The following is a 19,079-nucleotide window of genomic DNA, read 5'->3' as shown; positions in this document are numbered from 1 at the left end:
GAGGAATAAGCCTTTTCTATTTTTTTGGACTTACCCCAGCCTGGGGTAAGTCTGCCCTCTAATCGTGTTGCCAGTAGCTGCTGCTATTAAATGAATAGACTGTTTGCTCCATGTTTTAAAGTTTATTTCTTTTGATTTCTTTTTTTTCTTATTCATTTATTCATATGTGCATACATTGTTTGGGCCATTTCTCCCCCTGGCTCCCCTGTCCCCTCTTTCTCACCCCCCAACCCCCTCACTTCCAGGCAGAACCTGTTCTGCCCTTTTCTCCAATTTTGTTGAAGAGAAGACATAAGCAATAAAAAGAAAGACATAGCGTTTTTGCTAGTTGAGATAAGGATAGCTATACAGAGAGATTCCTAGCTTTGCTTCCATGCACAAGTGTATTACAACACGAATTGATTCATCTCGACCTGATCTCTTCACTACTTCCCAGTCACCTTCCCATATTGACATCTGTCATTTTAAGGTTACTGTATTAGCTCCTCTGCAGTGGGGACATCAAACATTTTCAAGTTTTGGGTTTCCTACCTATCCCCATTCCTCCCATATGTGCTCTCTCCTTAGCGTGTGACCAAAGTCCAACAACATTACTGCATTTGCCCTAGATCTAAAGTCCACATATGAGGGAGAACATAGGATTTTTGGTTTTCTGAGCCTGGCTAACCTCACTCAGGATGATGTTCTCCAGTTCCTTCCATTTACTTGTGAATGATAAGATTTCATTTTTCTTCATGGGTGAGTAAAACTCCATTGTGTATAAATATCACATTTTTTTCTCATTTATTCATATATGCATACATTGTTTGGGCCATTTCTCCCCCCTACCCACCCCCCTGTGCCCCCTTGCTCTCCTTCCTGCACCCCCTTGCTTTCAGGCAGAATCTGTTCTGCCCTTATCTCTAATTTTGTTGAGAGTATGAACAATAATAAGAAAGACAAAGCATTTTTGCAAGTTGAGATAAGGATAGCTATACAGAAAGATTCCTAGCATTGCTTCCATGTATAAATGTGTTACATTCTAAGTTGATTCACCTCTGACTTGTTCTCTAGCTCCTGATCCCCTTCTCATTTTCACCTCTGTCACTTTAATGTTTCTGCATTAGTTCCTCTGCAGTAATGACCTCAAATACTATCATGTTTTTTGAGTTTCTTACCTATCCCCATACCTCCCACGTGTGCTCTCACCTTATCATGTGACCCAAGTCACATTGCTGTATTTGCCCTAAATCTAAAGCCTTATCATGTGACCCAAGTCACATTGCTGTATTTGCCCTAAATCTAAAGTCTGCATATGAGGGAGAACATACAAATTTTGGCCTTCTGAGCCTGGCTAACCTTGCTCAGAATGATGTTCTCCAGTTCCATCCATTTATTTGCGAATGATAAGATTTCATTCTTCATGGCTGAGTAGAATTCCACTGTGTATGAATACCACATTTTCTTAATCCATTTGTCAGTAGTGGGGCATCTTGGCTGTTTCCATAACTTGGCTATTGTGAATAGTGCTGCAATAAGCATGGGTGTGCAGGTGCCTCTGGAGTAACCTGAGTCACTTCCCTTTGGGTATATCCCTAGGAGTGGGATTGCTGGATCATATGGCAGATCTATGTTTAGATTTTTAAGAAGCCTCCATATTGTTTTCCAGAGTGGTTGCACTAGCTTGCATTCCCACCAGCAGTGTATGAGGGTTCCTTTTTATTTCTTTTGATTTCTGCTTCTTTTTGTTCTTCATCTCTTGTTCAAAAAAAATTAAAGGCTGCATCTACTAATTCTGAAATGGGAGGATTGGGTTCTTTATCAAGCTGTTGGAGTTTATGTCAACTGTCAGGGGTCAACTAGGAGATGAAATACATGGCTAGAATAGATTTACCTTCCACTGAGTCAAGGTTAAGGTTAGTAAAACAGCAGAGATAGTTGGGAAAGGAATGGGAGCGAGGAGAGGTGTTCAGTGGGGACCTGGGTAATTTCCCTAACTTTTTTCAAACTGATGGGCATAATGGTTGCTCAAGTAATACCTTCTATATGGCATGTAAGCTTGTGGTCTCAAGCTGCATGACTATCAGAATTGGTGCATTGGAGAGCAATTGATAATCCCATTGTGGGTCTTTTATCAGGGACTGCATCTCCTCCTGGGTGTTACTCATTAGGCTGGTGGCAATTTAGGTTATCTGCATATTTCCTGGTATTTGTTTGGCTACAGCTCCTTTCTTCTCCATTTAGACAGGTTTTATAAATGATATGAAGTCACAGGTGAGATATTCAAATTCCTTAGTAAAGAAAGAGGTGTATTGAGAAAAACTACCTAGTTTAGGTTCAGTTTGGGAAAGGCCTGATACAAAGGAGAGAACGTGAATGCTGATGGACCCCTCTATACTTGCTGCCTCCCTAAAGGGGAAAAGGGTGGAGAGATGTTTAGGGGGGATGAGGGCTGCTGGGGTGTCCTGACCTAGTGGGAGAAGAGGGTCCTGGGGAGGAGGAAGGAGAGGGTGAAAAGGGCCAACAGTGATAGGCAATGAGGTATCAGGTGGGGTAGGGTCTTTCGAGTCAAGGTTCTTGGAAGGGGAAGTGAATACTGAAGTGAGTCCATCCTCCCAAAAAGGTGGAGGGGAAAGAAAGGAAGAAGATAAGGAGGCCTAGTAAGCTTAGTTGATAGGTCAGATTAGTATCAAAAGGGAGATCATTTAGGACTCAGAATTGGAGAGAAAGAGGGAAGAGTCAAGAGAAGCATCTGACAGGTGGATTGGAGATCTGGATCTTGGAAAAGAGCCAGAAAACCTGGGCATTTGGGACCTCTGACTGCTTTAATTTTAAATTTTTTACATTAAAATTTATTTATTTCTGTTAGTTTCAGTTATGACTTTGCCACTAGAAACCCAAGAATTACACTTTGTATATTTTCATCTCTCTGAATTTCTTCTTTCTCATTTATGAAGGAACAATCCATTTATTGGATCCCTAAATTTCTTTGCATCTCTGATCTTTTTAAGACTCCAAATCTAAATATTTTGGCATGTTTTACAGAATAGTTCATCATGATAATGTTTATCCTTAGACAAATAATAAGTATCAGCAGTATTCTCCAAAATTTCTCTCAAAAATTTCCTCCAGGTATTTGGAACTTTATAAATGTGAGGTTAAGTTCATTTTTATATTAATAATAGGTGAAATATGTGATAATAAAATTAATAGTATAAGCAGGATTATAGAGTAAACTTTAAAGCCCTTTAAAAAATATGAACATCTTTTTGAAGAGACAGTCTGACCACTTTTTAAGATGGTGAATAGAGATCTATTTGAAGGATAGTATTGAAATTGGGAAAGCCGTTCTGAGTCCAAACCTCTTGAGCAGGTAGTTTATATTGTGGTTAGGTAACATTATAATAGAAGATCAAGGTCTTCTGTTTTAGGTTGGTCAAGCCCATCTTTTTCCAGTTTTTGAGGAGACATCCCAAGGTAGAATCTCTTGATGGTGCTGATTGTGTATTGCCATTAATGGCAACTACAAGGAAGAACAAGGGAACTTCCTGGGTTTCTGTTTCCCAAAAACTTAGATCTTGCCTAGAGATTGGTGACAGATCAACATCAGGGGTTTTAAGTCCTAAGTTAAGAAAACTATCACTGTCCTGAGAAACATCTGACCCTTCAAGTAGCTTAAGATTAGAATGAAAATGAACTTACCACATCAATGGTTAGTCTCGGAGACTGGGATAGGTTGAAGCACCTTCATGGAGGGAAATGCCCATGAGGAATATCCCTGTGTGGGCAACCAGATATGTTAGGTTCAGTCACGTGGACAGTGTGAGGGGTGTGAAAGATTTCACAAAGGCCAGAGTTAAAGCAGAGACAAAGTTTTATTCACTTTCCAAAAGGAAAGGGGCCACAAACCATAGGCAGTATTCATCTTGTGGGGTAATTGGTATTAGGTTTTAGGGGCTTTTGTAAGGCAGGGTTTGTAGGAATGTGGGTGGGGAATAGAATGGGTGGTCATTGGTTCCTTGGTGGATGGTGTGATGGGTATCCTGGTTAGACTGGCTCACTGGACAGGGTGCAGTTAGGCACTGAGACATGTCTTCACAGTGTCTGGGTACTACCATTTCTCAGAATAGAACAGAGAAATTACTAGTTAGGTCTGGTTTGAAAGCAATAAGTTTAGGTAAGCGCCTAGACAAAATAGAGTCCAATACAAAATGAAGTTACTTAGATCTGTTTGTTAGCTTTACAGTCTCATTACCCTGACTCTTCTTATTTACAGTGTCTGACAGAGAAAGTTTTCTGCTTTACCATCTTGCCACTCTTGCAACTTGAGATTTTAATAAAAGGTAAACACTGTTAATATTTTTATGTGCATACTTCTGGTAGTATCCCTATATGTCTGCTTATGTATTTTAACAAATGGGGACCATATTTCACATATTGCTTAAGATCCTGCCTTTTTCATTTAATGATAAAGGAAGCATTTCTGATATTATACATATTCTCCTACAACATGACTTTAATGACTGAATATGTTTTAATGTGATAGCATAATTTATATATACTGAAAAAAGTTCTTAAAATGGCTTTTGGTATTATAAATGACATAGTGAAATAATGTTTCTTTTTTCCATTAGAGGGATAGAAAATCTCTTAACAAGATATACACACAAAAAATTCATCAATTTTTCATCAGAATATTTTTACATTACTTATTTCATCCAAGACATAAAATATAAAGCACAAAACTTGTTTTTCTTATGTTTATTTTCTTAAATTTATACACTATGAAGGAAGAGAAATTAAAGGATGTAAAAGAAGAGAACTTATTCTAGAGTATATAAGAGAATTTTTAGAAAAGGCTGTTGGAAAAAATGACGTGATATGCAGACTTTGAAGATGGTACCCAGTGATCCCATCTTTGTATTCATACTCTTGTATAATTTGTTTTGAGTATGGGCTGGATTTGTTGACTTGGTTCTAGCCAATAAAATATGGTACAGTGGTGGGCTGTTACTTCTCTGAATAGGTTACAAAATATAATAGACCTCTGTCTTGCTAGTGGATCTTCTCTATTTGCCTTCCCAGCTTTCATGCATTAAAGCAAGGTGCTGTGTGGGAGAGGTACATTGTTATGGAAATCAGAGCATCCTCTGGCCACCAGGCAGCAAAGAACTGAGGTCCTTAGTCCAACAGCCTGTGAAAAATTGCTTGCTGTGTACAATCACTGAGTTAACTTGGGAAGTTGGTCCTTCTCCAGTCAAACCTTCAAATGAGACTGTAGATCCTGAGTGAACATCTTGCTGGAAGGATCATGAAGCTCTGTCCAGATCCATTTTCCATTGATTCTAATAATGTGTGTTGTTTGAAGTTGCTGAGTTTTGGGGTAACCTGTTATGCAGCAATACAAAATAATACAGGTTTGATTAGAAAGAGAGGCAAGTACAAATTCAAAAGACTATGCTAAGGAAGCTTATGGTAAAGATTACAGAAAATATTTGAACTTTTACTTTTTCAATTTATCTTTTGTTGTTTCATATTTTTTTAAAAACATAGCTCAAGCTGGCATCAAACTCAAAGTCCATCTGCTGCAGCCTCCCAAGTACTGGGATTACAGATGTAAGCCACCATGTCTGGCTTTCAAGGTCTCTTGCTGAATGGATAATACAGACTGCACTTTATTTTTGTAATTATTTTGTTCTATTTAACAAAATAATACTTTTTAGGAGAAAGTTAGCAAATATGGAAAAGTTCAAAGTAGAAATAAAACCATATATGTTTTACTATGCAAATAATAACTACAATTATAATTTGATGCATATTTTTCCATTTTCCTTCTCTTTCTTGCATAAAATCATCTGTCATTTGTAGCCTGTCTTCCCACCTCACTACACATTATAGACATTTCCTATTTCATATTCCACATGAAATGTGGTTAAAATGGCTACTTGGTTGCCCAGTGTACAGTATAATTTACTTACCCAAACCTCCATTATTAGACACTTTACACTATATTTAAATAGTCCAAATTTCATAGAAAATTATGGTTACATGGATGATAGTTGTGTTTTGTTTCAGGTTTTGCTTTATCTCAGAGATAAAAGTGATAAAATCTCAGAGAACATAGTTTTTTAAAAAATTAATTAATTAATTAATTAATTTAAAAATTCTTCATATGTGCCTACAATGCTTGGGTCATTTCTCCCTCCTGCCCCCACCCCCTCTCTTACAACCCACCCTGCCCCCTCCCTCTCCCCCTCACCCCCTTGATACCTGGCAGAAACTATTTTGCCCTTATCTCTAATTTTGTTGAAGAGAGAGTATAAGCAATAATAGGAAGGAACAAGGGATTTTGCTAGTTGAGATAACGATAGCTATACAGGGAGTTGACTCACATTAATTTCCTGTGCATGTGTGTTACCTTCTAGGTTACTTCTTTTTTATTTTTTTATTGATTTATTTATTATTATTATTTTTTATTGTTTTATTATTCATATGTGCATACAATGCTTGGGTCATTTCTCCCTCCTGCCCCCACCACCTCCCTTACAACCCACCCTGCCCCCTCCCTATACCCCCTACCCCCTCAATACCCAGCAGAAACTATTTTGCCCTTATTTCTAATTTTGTTGTAGAGAGAGTATAAGCCATAATAGGAAGGAACAAGGGTTTTTGCTGGTTGAGATAAGGATAGCTATACAGGGAGTTGACTCACATTAATTTCCTGTGCGTGTGTGTTACCTTCTAGGTTAATTCTTTTTGATCTCGCCTTTTCTCTACTTCCTGGTCCCCTTTTCCTATTGGCCTCAGTTGCTTATAAGGTATCTGCTTTAGTTTCTCTGCGTTAAGGGCAACAAATTTTTTAGGTGTCTTACCTATCCTCACCCTTCCCTTGTGTGCTAAAGTTTTTATCATGTGCTCATAGTCCAGTCCCCTTGTTGTGTTTGCCCTTGATCTAATGTCCACATATGAGGGAGAACATATGATTTTTGGTCTTTTGGGCCAGTCTAACCTCACTCAGAATGATGTTCTCCAATTCCATCCATTTACCAGCGAATGATAACATTTTGTTTTTCTTCATGGCTGCATAAAATTCCATTGTGTATAGATACCACATTATCTTAATCCATTCATCAGTGGTGGGGCATCTTGGCTGTTTCCATAACTTGGCTATTGTGAAAAGTGCCACAATAAACATGGGTGTGCAGGTGCCTCTGGAGTAACCTGTGTCACAGTCTTTTGGATATATCCCCAAGAGTGGTATTGCTGGATCAAATGGTAGATCAATGTTTAGTGTTTTAAGTAGCCTCCAAATTTTTTTCCAGTGGTTTTCAGAGTGGTTGTACTAGTTTACATTCCCACCAACAGTGTAAGAGGGCTCCTTTTTCCCTGCATCCTGCCAACACCTGTTGTTGGTGGTGTTGCTAATGATGGCTATTCTAATAGGGGTGAGGTGGAATCTTAGTGTAGTTTTAATTTGCATTTCCTTTATTGCTAGAGATGGTGAGCATTTTTTCATGTGTTTTTTGGCCATTTGAATTTCTTCTTTTGAGAAAGTTCTGTTTAGTTCATGTGCCCATTTCTTTATTGGTTCATTAGTTTTGGGAGAATTTAGTTTGTTAAGTTCCCTATATATTCTGGTTATCAGTCCTTTGTCTGATGTGTAGCTGGCAAATATTTTGTCCCACTCTGTGGGTGTTCTCTTCAGTTTAGAGACCATTTCTTTTTAGAGCAGAAGGTTTTTAGTTTTATGAAGTCCCATTTATCCATTTTATCTTTTAGTTGCTGTGCTTCTGGAGTTCCATTGAGAAAGTTCTTACCTGTACCTACTAATTCCAGAGTATTTCCTACTCTTTCCTGTATCAACCTTAGAGTTTGTGGTCTGATATTAAGACCCTTGATCCGTTTTGAGTTAATGTTAGTATAGGGTGATATACATGGATCTAGTTTCCATTTTTTGCAGACTGCTAACCAGTTTTCCCAGCAGTTTTTGTTGAAGAGGCTGCTTTTTTTCCATCGAAAACATAGTTTTAAAGCCAGTTCTCCCAGGTAGACTACACACTACTCTCCTGAAAGTCTTATCAGGGACATTTTTGAACTGTGTTAGATAAAAGAGCATACACAAATGAACCAAGTGACTGACTAGTAGTAGCAAGCTTGAGAAATGTTAGGCTTTTATGACCTTTTCATTTAAACAAAGAAAGTCTTGGACTTCAGGGGAAAAGATATGACATCTTTGAGACTTGGCTGCCTAAAATCCATAGAGAAATGTTGTCATAAAATACATGGCTCATCTACTTTAGCAGAGTGGGAAGCAGCAAAGCAGCTGACTTTTGTCAGTGGGACAGAGCCCCCACTAGAAGTGGCAAGGCATTTGTTTAGACAGAAAAGTAGTACATGTGACATTTTCTTTTTTAAATTTTTAAAATTGTTTATACATTTATTCATACATGTACACATTGTTTAGGCCACCTCTCCCCCCCTGCCCGCAGAACCCCCCCATCCCCTACTCCCATTGCTTCCAGGCAGAACCTGTTCCATGTTCTTCTTTAATTTTGTTGAAGAGAAAACATAAGAGATAATAAGAAAGACATAACATTTTTGCTAGCTTGAGATAAAGATAGTTATACAGAGAGATTCTTAGCATTGCTTTCATGCACATGTGTATTACAACCTGAATTGATTCATCCTCTACCAGACCTCTTCACTACTTCTCAGTCACCTTCCCATAGTGGCTGCTGCCAGCTTAAGTTTACTTTATTCACTCCTCTACAGTGGGCAAATCAACTGCTTTCAAGTTTTAGGCTTTCTTCCTTTTCCCTATTCCTCGTGTACCCGTTCTCCCCTTAGTGTGTGACCCATGATCAATAATATTACTGCATTTGTTTTAGGTCTATAATCTGCATATATGATTTTTGGCCTTCTGAGCCTGGCTAACTTAGCTTAAGATGATGTTCTCCAGTTCCATTCATTTACTTGCAAATGACAAAATTTCATTCTTCTTTGAGGCTGAGTAAAATTCCATTGTGTATAAATACCACATTTTCTCAATCCATTTGTCGGTAGTGGGGCATCTTGGCTGTTTCCATAGCTTGGCTATTGTGAATAGTTCAAGATTTTCTTAATATTGTCTTTTTCTCTAAGTTGTCTAAAATAAATTTCAAAATAGATGCTGACACATTAAAACAAAACCTTATTAGAATTTCCCAAACAATTATTTTCCTAAACACTTCATTTTGTATTTTGTTGCTTTTGATCACTCATTATATTCAAGTTGGATGTACATAAAATTGCCAGTGACTTAAAAAGACCTAACTCTAGTCTTTGTTTACTCCTCTCCAAATACATTTAAATTAATACAAGAAATAGACTGACAAATCATGGACAGTCATGAATCTGGTAATGTGTTTTGCCCTAGAGTCTAGATATATCAGTGCTTCATCCAATACTAATTTCTATGATTTCATTAGTCAGAGTAGTTAGGAAAATTGCTAGGTGACATTTAACTCCAGGGTTAATAGTTTTCATCCTTCTCTGAGCACACCTCAATTCTTTATTTTATTTTATTTTATTATTCATATGTGCATACAAGGCTTGGGTCATTTCTCCCCCCTGCCCCCACCCCCTCCCTTACCACCCACTCCGCCCCCTTCCTCTCCCTCCCACCCCCTCAATACCCAGCAGAAACTATTTTGCCCTTATTTCTAATTTTGTTGTAGAGAGAGTATAAGCCATAATAGGAAGGAACAAGGGTTTTTGCTGGTTGAGATAAGGATAGCTATACAGGGAGTTGACTCACATTAATTTCCTGTGCGTGTGTGTTACCTTCTAGGTTAATTCTTTTTGATCTCACCTTTTCTCTAGTTCCTGGTCCCCTTTTCCTATTGGCCTCAGTTGCTTATAAGGTATCTGCTTTAGTTTCTCTGCGTTAAGGGCAACAAATGCTAGCTAATTTTTTAGGTGTCTTACCTATCCTCACCCCTCCCTTGTGGAGCACACCTCAATTCTAAGAAGTCTCCCTTTCTATTTCTGCTTCCTAATGTGGTTCCATGTCCAAACAACTGACCATGCAGATTCTTTTCCACCACAACATTGAAATTTGAAGGATCTCAGAGAACTTTTTGCAGATGCAAAGGTCTGGATCCTGGATTGTTCCTTGGTCAGTGGTTCTGTCTTGCTCTGAAAGCTTTGAGAAAGATTTATTTAATTGATACTCTGCATGGATTGATGGTGTTTTTGGGTTTCTTCCCAGGAAATGTACTATATTAAGTGAAGAGATTTTTGGATTGCTATTTATTTATATGTCTATGTGAGAATTTTTGTGGCTGTGAAGGAGCATCTGGCCTCTGACTGCATCAGAATTCCTATAATTCCACATATAAAAAAAGCTGGTCTTGCATTTCTAATCAGAACTGTGGTTGACATAAATCTCAGTGTGTGCATATCAAAAATGATTTTCCAAGTTGGGAAACAAAGCCTAGATGTTTTAAGGTGGTAGAAAGAAATATCAGAAAAGGAGAATTTGGAATGAACATTATTTCCTTTTATTTAACCTACAAAAGTAATTCACTGGCTGTTTAGGGAAAATGAAAAAGCTAGCTGATATTTATGGTGAATTTTTAAATATCCAATTTTTAGTATTTTCTATTGTCCTAAGGAAGAATGTAAGTATTTTATAAATTAAGCAAGCATATCAGGCTTTGGAAACTTGCCTTCATGTAATCCAAAGACCTTCTGTCTTTGAGTCTCAGCCTTTAGACTTGATAAACCTGTCACCAAGTCAGCTTACATGCCTAGACATCATATGTATTCCCTTCTGTTACATTAATTTTCTATAAATATCCATTCTTTTAGTTTTGAAAAGTTTTTGGAGCACCTATTATTAGTTTTGCATTGCACCTCATGTTGGTGACACAAGAGGTGATTCCTATTCTCAGGGAAGCCCAACCCTGACACTTAGTCTCAACTTAGTTCTCAGGTTTGAATGAAAGGTAGAATATTGTGGGTGTTCTAGACATTATTCTCATAGTCCTAGAGTTTGAGTTTTTTTTAAACCTAGGGTTATATTAGCTGTTGTTTGTAATTTAAGTTGTCCTTTTTGCCTCCTCACTACTTATTTTCCCTACTCAGGAATTTTTCCCTGTTTTTGTCTATTTGGTAAACGTGAAAAACAAAAGTTTTACATAAGTAAATTTTTTTACAGAAAGAAATTTTAATTCTGGAAGAACAAATGTCACTTCTATGTCTTAGTAAATTTAGGTGTTCTTTGTAATTGACAGTCTAATTTAAATGCAAAGTCTACATTTTAGACTTTCACACAGTCTAAAATACTTTCAATTAGAAAGTTCAAATGTAAATGACATCCCTAATTGCTACAAAGGGAATTGTAAGTTCACAAGTACTTGAGACTAAAAAATACTTCTATCAGATTCCAGATAAGTAAAGTATATAAATTGTAAAGTAACTACAAGGATAAGAAAGAGTTGAGAGAAAGGTTCATTTCTTTTTTGAGTAAATGTCTTAGTATGTAGCCTTGGTTGGCCTTCAACTCTCAATCTTTCTGTCTCAGTCTCCTGAGTGCTAGTATTAAGGCATGCACCACCATGCCTGGCTTAGAAAGGTTCATTTAAAAATGTAATGTATATAACAATCTTTATTTACTGGCTGGGTGACTGTCAGTTCTGTGCCTCAGTTTCTCCATCTTCATTATTGGAATAATAACATTAACTTCTGTTTGGGGTTGTTGTGAGGATTAGATGAGGTAGAGCAAGGAAAAGGGAGCCGATGCTTTGATGAAAGCTCTGACCCAGTGGTCAGTACCCCAGTTCTGGGCCTTCCCTGTGACCAGCATTCCTCTTACCCAACAGCCCATGGGGGTGGAAATGTGGTTGGTTGATGCTGCCAGAAAAGACAATGGTCTGCAGTGGACTCAGCTCATCCTTCCTTTTCTGATGAGGCTGATGACCTGGTTGCTTTTTGACACCCATTATAATGAGCTAATACTCTGAAAACGGTGGTTCTTGACTCTTGTAGTATGAAGTTTTTTAAAAATGTAAAACTTTTTTCTTATACATTATTCCATCAACTGAGGAAAGAATAATGGCAAAAGCACCTAAGGATTAAGGAATCTTTTAAGGTGAATTTATACAAGAAACTAAGATAGGGCCTAAGGTCCCCATATCTCTCAAAATCAGATTAAATTCGGCTCAAATTCCATTTCCAGGGCCTGAAACAGGCAAAGAACTGCCCATGTTTCTTTGAGTTTTCCACTCTTTAATTCCTTGGATTTACTTTACTTTTACTTTTTTTGTTGTCTGAGATGAGCCTTGTGTCAAGTTCAGAAGCTCAGCCATTTCCCACAATAAATATAACCATATATAGAATTGTATGATTATGGTAATTTCCTGAAGATCTGAGATGCTCCATTGCTTCGCATGCAACCTTATACTATCTTGCTAGCTCTGCCTCTCTCTTTATTTTTTACTAAGTGCCTTCCAAAGCTGAGTCTCCTCCCATGATCCCTTCCATTGGCCTGTGCCCTGGAGGAGCAGAGCCCTTTCCCCCTTCTGACAACTTTGCTACAGGACGGTGTTGATCAGTTTTCCTGGCTTCCCCAGCCTATCTGGCATTCATTACTCATGAGTAAATTATCTATTTGTTTGTGTTGAATGGTAGTACACATGTGTTAGGTATATCATTCATAAAATTCATAGAAGTGGCTTGATGTGTGTAAATATTAAGGTCTTCTTGTAGTAACCACAGTGGCCATCAGGTCTCAGAACTGAACAAATTAGTTATCATTTCTACAAAAATCTCTATTAATAAACTGTATGGAGGTTAGACTTTAAATCTGTGGATTTACTTATTTTCTCATTCTTATTTGCTATTATCTTTCTGTTAACAAAAGCTTAAAGTTTATTCCACCTGGAAAAAATTTGTACATGTTTTTATTTATCCTACATTTGTCCTCACTGAAAATTCAAGCATATGTCTTCTTCATTATCTTCCAGGTCTTAGTGAACAAATTTGGCACACTTCAATATTTTATAGATATTGGTCATTTCTACTTCTGGCTTTGACCATTTTATGCTGAATAATGCTGATTTGTCCCCGAGTTTTATCTTCCAGCTCTCTTATAGCACCAGTATGGTAACATTATAGATGGTCAATATTTCTTTTCCACCCAGCTGCCCTCATGCCAATACCATTTGCTAATGGTATTGATATTAGAAAGGGAAACAACTGCCCATTTTCTCTTTGCTGGATTGTGTGAGAGAGAATGCTGACATGATGTTTTCAAACTTAATAGAGATTCTTTATAAAGAAATATTTTGCTGTAAAGAAGACTTAGAGATTTTAATCTCTTCAAACCAATAAGGTAAGATATTGGCCCAATATATAGTTTTAATTTTGATGGTATAATTAGGAACTATTTGAAATCAAGGAGATATCACTATTTTTACTTTCTCTGCTCATGATCACTGAATTCTCTTACAAAATTGCCTTTCTCTCCTAAGAAAAAAATCATGTTTAAACCAATGAGTAGGTTGCAGTGACTACTGGTATGGGTAGAATCAAAGTCCCCAGAATCTGAATTTTAGGTTTACAATTCTAACTTTCAGAAAATACTTACTAAACATCTACTATGTATATATAAGGTATTATATGTGGTACTGCAAGTATAAAAAGGAATAAAAACACTCCTGGTCCTTGGAGGGACTTATCATTTAGAGATCAGACAAGATTAGCACACTAGAAAATAGCTATAGTGCAAAGCAGAGAATGGTAACTTCCTAAGAGGCAGAGAAAGTCAATGGGACTATAAAATAAAGAATGCACCCCACTGGAGCCTAAGAGAACTTCATGGGTGGAATTTTGGTGGCACCTTAAACAGTGGCCAGCAATGGGTTAGGGAAAAATTTGAGGTCGAGGGCAGGGTGTCTATCTTTACAACTCTGTTGTAGATCCATTTATAATAAGTCTTGGAATCAAATGATGAAAGTGATCCAATTTTATTTTTTTTCAGAGTACTTTTGGCTATCATAAGCCCTGTACAGCTCTATATGTATTTTAGCTTCATCTTTTCAATCAATTGCTGCAAAAAGCCTGCTGGGGAAGTAGGAATCCAGAGGGAGATTTGGTGAGTCAGGAAAAAGTGAGCAAGCAGCCCTCTTGAAACACTGGCCTGGTAGACAAATTAGAGCTCTTGGGCATCTTCTAGAAAGGGGCTACAAAGAGGGTTGATAGAGAAATCTACAGAAGGCTATTGTCTGTTCCTCACTGTTGCTTGTGTGAGTTTGCATAGCCATCTTGTTGTGGGTAGTTATTGGTCTCAGGGTTGGTAGACAGGAAAAACAGCTAAGCACAGAGGCAGAAGAGGACATAGAGTTGGGAAGAAGAGTTAGGACAAATTGACACCTGCTGGCACCTCTGTGTCTATCTTTTCTTAACTGTAACCACAGTTGCCTTCTGAGATAATGGCTGCTACTTCACCTCACTTTCAAAACCTTGTACAAGTTTCCCTTTCAGCTCAATCTAGCCCAGAAAGAAATAGGCAAGGGGGTTAAAAAATGTAGTTCCAATTTGCTCAGACCTTTTGTGCTGGGATTGAATTTAGAGCCTTCTGCTTGCTAGGCAAGAATTCTATTACTTGTGCCATGCCCTTAGACCAAGAATTTCTAAGTTGGAATTCTACCTTAATTACTTGCAAAATTTATAACCTTGGGCAAATCATTTGATCTCACTGGGCTTCTGTTTCTTTAATGGTTAAATGAGATAAGCGTCATTAAGAATAATCCTTTCCTCAGCAGTTTTTGTTAGGATTCAACAAGAAGCACTGAGTATAACTGGCACATCCTAAATTTTCAATAATTAGTTTTGAAACATTATTATTATTCCCTTTATAGTGAAATCTCTCACCATTGTCCATCCCACCCCAACTCTATGCTTCAGCCAAGCTGAATTCCTTGTAGTAGTTCTCCACATTGTGATACATCCCACCTCTTCCCCTGGCTTCAACCAGTTCATTTTCTGGTACTCAGTGACTCACTGTTATTTCCTCCTGGAAGACCCCTCTGATTCCTTCAGTCTCAGTGGCTGCTCCTCTCAGTTAGTGGCTACTCCCTTGTATAATCAAGTACTGGCTGATAGTACTGATTGATTATACAAAAATGAACTCTATTTATCTATTACCTGCTTAATTTCCCCTATTATATACCTGCATTAGTTAGGGTTTTCCATAGAAATGACCATGAAGATATATGTAGACATACTTAATATATAAGAGAAGATTAATTGTGAGAATTGATTCATGTGATCATGGAGTCCAAGAAGTCCCACAATATGGAATCTGAAAGGTAGAAAACCAGGAAAGTCAGTAGTATAGTTTAGTTTGAGGCCAAATTTCCGAGAACCAGTAGGCTGTTGGAGTTAGTACCAGATTCCAAATGCCCATGAACCAGGAGCTTTGATGTCCAGGGGCAAGAGAAAATCAATGTCCCAGTTCAAGGTGAGAGTGAATTTGTCCTTTCTATGGCTTTTTAGTCTATCTGAGCTTTTATAGGATTGGATGATGCCTCTCACATGGGTGAGGGCATCTTCTTTTCTCAGTTTATGGATTCAAGTGCTAATATCTTCTGCAAACATGCAGAAGCAATGTTCTGTCAGCTATTTGGGCACCACTTAGCCCAGTGAAGTTGATGCATAGAATTTACCATCACAATATGATATTGATTATCTCTCCTGTTAAACCATAAACTCTAGACCACATTTTCCTTGAAGGCAGGAATACTTATTTGTTTTTGTGCTCCTAGTGACAAATGTAGTACAGCCTAAGTCTTTGAAAATATTTGTTAGCAAATTATTAAAAATGTTACTGAATAAATGAGTAGTGATGAATGATGAGGAATCTAATAGGCATTGATAAACATATTGAGAAATATAAGACTGAATTAGCAGGAATCTTAGAATTTTGAAATTAAATGATTTGGTAGATATCGAAGTGTTAATATTCAGATTAAAAATGGAAGTTCTCTTATAGAAAGAATATCTGGGTACTTTTTATCAAGGCATTGTTTTCTAGAATTTGATCAATATCCATTACTTTAAGACCTCTTACAAAAATACTACTGAATAATCCATACACATTTCTTTAATAATATGCTGCTTATTAGTGCATTTGACAATATAAACTTGATATCATTGGCAATTTTTGGATCAAAATCCTAGCAACCATGTATTAATTATATAATGTCTGTAGGAATTCCATAGTTTTCACAGTGTTCCCTGCTGTGGTCAGCAGTTTATGCTTGAAGTTTCTGATGGTGGGCTTTTTAAAGAATATGCAATTACTCTGAGTTTTTTCTCCAAATTTCAGATTTCCATGTACTGAATATGTTTGAAATAAAGTATATCTGTAAGGACTTTTTTCATATTTCTGGATCAATAACCATTAAATTCCTTAAAACTTAGAATAAAAATGCAAGTAAAATTATTATCAGTAGATATTAAATATAAGCACTTCTGTGGGCTGAACACATTGACCTCTTGTAAAAACCTTTCTTTTCTTCAGATAAGTTCTTGCTTTGGCATAAGTGAAAGTTATAATAAATATGGAAATAGTTACTCTCAATGCCAGCCTCATGTTTTGTTAGGCATATGATTCTAATTGCTCCCCAGGGCATCACAATTCTAAGATTAAGAAGAATGACTTGCTTAAGTATTTTTGCATCTTAGAAATAAATAAGAATAAATGAAAACACCATTAGCGAAATGGGCCAGGGCAATGAGAAGGAGTCAGAGAAAAAATAAAAGTGGCCAATAAATACATGGGAATAGTAAGGAAATGCACTAGTAAGGAACTGAAAACCAATACAACAATGAGTTAATATTTTTACCGATCACAATAGTACTGAGTGTAAGGGAATGGGTACTTTCATCCACTGCTGTTGGGAGTGTAAATCTATGTAGTATTTTCAAATTGAGTGTGTGAGAAAGTTTAGAGATGGTTTTAGTTGCTTTTTGCTTTGACTCTGGAATCTCACGTCTAGAAATTTGATTTAAAGACAAATTTAAAGGATAAGCGCAAAGGTGTAAATTAAATGGCATTCACTGCAACCTTATTTATAAAATGGTGTTCAACAGGGATTCCGTTTGGCCTGGCATGCTATTTCTATGTGGAAGAACAGACCTCACAGTTCTCTCCAGGGGATAAGCAATCACTCATTGGGTTGATGATGCAGGACTCCACTGTCTCTTCTCTTCTACTTTGGGATCTGTGTGCCTGCAGAGAGCCTGTGCTCTCAAGGCTGCCTACTAAGAGGGGCTTTTATAAGGAAGACCCCTCCCCCTTCAGTGGGGAGGTCTACACTTTTACAGCTCTGTCAATGTCTGTTTAATTCCAGGTACCATATGGCGATATCATTGGGCTGCACACCTTTGCCATGCTATCCATTCAGCTTTTATTAAAAAAAAATAAGGAGAGATCCAAGATGGTGACCAAAACACAGCCACAGGCCTTCTGACCTCCGTGATCCAGGGACTTTGACAAGAAGCTGGAGACTTCTTGAATGAGGTAAAACACCAGGGAGAGCTGAAACCTCAGCACTCTGAACCCCTAGCTCCTGGGAGGCCTCTCCACCCCACCATATAATAAAAGAATAGTAGGCCTGCATGCCAAGCCCCGCCCCATAGGCCCATGGAGCCGCTGCTCCACATGCCATGGGATCTCAGATTCTCCGGCCCTGCTCCTTTGCCCCACCAGGGCTGTGCCACCCCAAACTCCCACCCCTCAGACCCACAGGATCTCCGTGGGAGGAGTCCTTAAGGCCAGGGATCCACAGACATTTATGATCTTTGCCAGGCCACACCTCCCCCCCAGTCCTGCACAGCCCTGCAGGAGCTCTGTCTCACTGGGCTGTGCTCCCTAGCCCTGCAGGATCTCCACTTTGCTGGCCATGCCCCCAAAGCCTGCATAGCACTGCACAATATTCACTCTGCAAGGCTATGCCCCTAAGGCCTGCCAAGCCAGCACCCCACCACCACAGGATCTCCGTTCTGCTCCACTACACCCCCAAGTCTGTCAAGACACACAGGAGCTCCACTCCGCTGGCCTGTGCCCTTCAGGCATGCTAAGCCCATGCTCCAAAGGCCTGCTACTTCACCTAAGCTAAAGGCCTCCACCCAAAGGCCCATGGGACCCCACCCACCATCCACTTGCCACAGGAAGGCTCCAAACATACCTAAGAGATACACACAGACAGGTCTGGATGTTAAAGAACTAGCATCAGAACAACTAAGACTGCAATTCTACTGCTCCAAAACTGGTGATTTTTTTTTTAATTTTAAATTTTTATTTTTTCCCTCCTTTAAGGGATTTGCTGACTGGTTTACTGTTTGATCATCCACCATCTCTACCATTTTTTTCTCTTTTCCTCTCTATTCCTTTTATCTTTCCATCTCTATCTCTTTTTTATCCTTCTCTCTTGGTTTTGTTAGTATTAATATTGCTACCCAGCTAATACTAAATTACACATAGTTCAGGGATAGAAACATTACTTAGTGGAAATATCAGAAGAAGAAAAAAGAAGAAAACTATTCCCCCACAAAAAATAAAGTACTGCAGGATTTAGAGTGAAATGAAGAAAATGGATACCCAGACCCAGACTCCAACAAAACAAAGATAAACTATACCAAGGAACCAATGAAGCACAAAGAAATCCTGAAAGAAGAAATCCTACAACTAATTAATGAGAATTTCATAGAGATGTTACTAGACATGGTCAACCAAAATGTACAGGAGGCACTCAAGAGATTCCAAGAGGACAAAAATAAAGAATATGAGAAAACACAAAAACAAATAAATGAAATCATAGAAGCCTTAAATAAAAGCCAAACTGAAACTGAGACCACCACAAACAGAGAGATAAATGAATTAAGGTAAAAAATATTAAAGAGGAAGTAACCCAAGATATGGAAAACCTCAGAAAAAAGAATGAAACAGAAATACAAAACAAAATGGAAGGCCACCATTCCAGCAGAATAGAACATCAGAAGACATAAAATCAGAACTGAAAGATGAAATAGCAATTAAAGGAAAAACTGAA

The 19,079-nt window shown here is 37.9% G+C and overlaps 1 long non-coding RNA gene across 2 annotated transcripts in view; it reads left to right on the top strand.

The window, feature by feature from the left end:
- The first annotated feature begins 17,047 nt into the window (after positions 1-17,047).
- The window catches only part of LOC141424907 (uncharacterized), a 69,034-nt gene continuing 67,002 nt past the window's right edge, over positions 17,048-19,079 (top strand). Inside the window, exon 1 of one of the 2 annotated variants that reach the window (XR_012449852.1) lies at positions 17,048-17,548. This is a non-coding gene — a long non-coding RNA (uncharacterized lncRNA). The remainder of the gene's footprint in view (positions 17,549-19,079) is intronic. The other variant, XR_012449851.1, reaches the window with a different exon arrangement.

This window comes from Castor canadensis, chromosome 7 (assembly GCF_047511655.1).
Source record: "Castor canadensis chromosome 7, mCasCan1.hap1v2, whole genome shotgun sequence".
Taxonomy (NCBI): Eukaryota; Metazoa; Chordata; class Mammalia; order Rodentia; family Castoridae; genus Castor; species Castor canadensis.
This window is presented reverse-complemented; position numbering and strand designations above follow the sequence as displayed.